The 2,500-nt window shown below is 77.6% G+C and overlaps 1 non-coding gene across 1 annotated transcript; it reads right to left on the reverse strand.

Annotated features, from left to right (window-relative positions):
- Positions 1-1,398: 1,398 nt before the first annotated feature.
- On the reverse strand, positions 1,399-1,551 carry LOC147571066 (5.8S ribosomal RNA). The gene has a single exon (XR_015247730.1). It is a non-coding gene; the product is annotated as a 5.8S ribosomal RNA (ribosomal RNA).
- Positions 1,552-2,500: the final 949 nt, after the last annotated feature.

Below are 2,500 nucleotides of genomic sequence, written 5' to 3' on the forward strand. Positions count from 1 at the left end.
GCGGAACGGCGGGCGGGCAGGCGGGAGCACGGGCCGGCGGCACAGGCGGGAGCCCTGCCGGGGTTGGAAGGCGGAGGGGGCGGCGGAGGAACGGGGGTTGTGGGCAGGGCCGAGGCGCGGGACGCGCCGCCTCGCGACGACCACCGGAGGGGGAACCGCGGCGAGCGGCGCGGGGCGGGGGAGCGAGGGGGGAAGCGGGCGCGGGCGTGGGGGGGGTCCGAGCGCGGCGGTCGCCCCCGACCGCCGGCCCTTTTCCCCCCACGCGACACACCCGGCCTTCCCCCCCACACGTCCCACGTGCCCCGCGCTCCCGCCGCGGCCCCGGGCCGGGCCCGGCGGACGGCGCGGCACGCCTCCAACCACGAAAACCCCCGCGGAGAACCACACCGCCCCCGCGACAACGCGGGCTCGGGGCACGCAGTGCGGCGCGGCCGCAACCCGGGGGGAAGCGCGCAGCGGCGGGCGACGCCGCGGCGTCCCGCGGGCCGCCGCCGGGGCACGCATCCCCGGGGCGCAGCCCCGCGCGCGACTCGGCCTCGGCGCGAGCCGCCCCGACAGGGCAAAGGGGGCCGGGATCGCCAGCGGGGAGCGGGGGCGGGGCCGCGGCTCGGGCCCCGGACGCGCGGCCGCGGACCGGGGAGAGGAGGGGGCCACGGCCGGACCGCCGCGGTCGCCGCCCGGGGCAAGGCGGCGAGACCGACGGCGCCCCGGATCCGCACCTCCACCCCCCCACGACGGCCCACGGGACCGCGCGGCACGGGGCACCGCAAAACCCTCCCGAGACCCGGGTGGCGATCCCAAAGACCGCGTGCGGCACGAGGGATCTCCCCCCCAGAGGGACCGCGGCGGCGGCCGCGGCCCTCAGGCGCGAGCTCTCCTCGCCCTTCCCTTTACTCGCGGGCGGCGACCGGCCTCGGCCTCTCCCCCCCACCCCACCTTTCCCCCGCCAAACCACCCCCCCCCACCACCGCCCCACGGGCGCCGGCCCCCAGCCCCCCCCCCCCGTCCCACGCCCTCCCACGTCCCACACACACGCCACCGCCGAGCGGACCCGGCGGGGCGAGGCGGGGGCGAGGGGGGGGGCCGAGGGAGGCGGCGGGGACCGGACACACGGGGCCGGGGAGGGGGCGGGGAGGAGGAGGAGGAGGAGGAAGGAGGGAGGGCGGCAGCGGCGGCCACCGTCGTCTGCACTTAGGGGGACGGAGGGCCCGGCGGCCAGGACGACCCTGTCCCCAGCCCGCGGACGACCCCGCACACCGTACCGCCGCGCAGGCGGGCGTGGCAGGGCGCCCTCGGGCGGGGCTGGGCGCCGGCGGGGCGGGCCCTGCGAGGGAACCCCCAGCCGCGCCTTACCCCCGGGGAGAGACACCCACCCAGGGGAGGCGATTGATCGGCAAGCGACGCTCAGACAGGCGTAGCCCCGGGAGGAACCCGGGGCCGCAAGTGCGTTCGAAGTGTCGATGATCAATGTGTCCTGCAATTCACATTAATTCTCGCAGCTAGCTGCGTTCTTCATCGACGCACGAGCCGAGTGATCCACCGCTAAGAGTCGTACGAGTTTTTTGTGATCGCCGGGAGGGTCAACCCCGAAAAAGGGGCGCCCCCCCAACCTGGCACAGCACAGCCCCGAAGGGTGCCTCCGGCCGGCCAGCAAGAGACAACAAAGACCAGACTCCGAGAGGTCGGAAGGGTTGGAACGACAGGGCAAGTCCGGCAGCCCGCCCCGCCACGCCACACGGACGCGCGGGGCGAGCTCGGAACAACCCCACAGGCGCCCAGGGGGTTCCCGCCTGTCCCCTCCCCCCACACACACCCAAGGGACACGGGGCGCACGCACACGCACACGCTCACGCACCACCCGGCAGCCGCCGGGCAAGCCCCCTCCGGGCAACCGGGGAGGGCCGTGGCGTGGGCGCAAGCGCGGCGGCACCCCGGCCTGGGGCGCGGCGGGGGGGCGGGCAGCGGAGTCTGGAGGAGACACGGGAAGACCAGCCTCCACGGCTCCCCACGGGCCCGACCGCCCCCGACCCGAGGCGGACGGGCGACCCCCCAAGGGTCTTTAAACCTCCGCGCCGGGACGCGCTAGGTACCTGGACAGGGTGGAGGCGGGCGAGGTGGGTGGGGGACGAGGGAGCGCCCGCAACACCGCCAACCACCTCCGACGCCGACCCCCCCGGGGCCGCGGCCGGACCCACAAAGGGCAACCGAGAGCCCCGACGCTGCCGGCCCGTGACGGAGGCTCCGACGGGGCTAACCGCCCCCACAGACCGCCGCCGCCCGACGCCCCTCGCTTCCACCCCCCCCCCACGACCCCCACACGACCCTTCTTCCTCCCCCCCCATCCAGGGCCACCGGGGCCGACCGGCCCCGGCCCCGCCCTCACTTCCGAGCACACCTTCCCCGTGGCACCGACCAACCCTCACCGTCCCCTCCCCCGCACCCGCGGCCCAGGCCCCCCCCTGCGGGAGGGGGGCTGCGGCGGGAAGCGGGGCACGAGCGG

Source organism: Puma concolor, unplaced genomic scaffold (genome assembly GCF_028749965.1).
Source record: "Puma concolor isolate L17-30 unplaced genomic scaffold, mPumCon1.1.hap2 unalloc_scaffold_65, whole genome shotgun sequence".
Taxonomy (NCBI): Eukaryota; Metazoa; Chordata; class Mammalia; order Carnivora; family Felidae; genus Puma; species Puma concolor.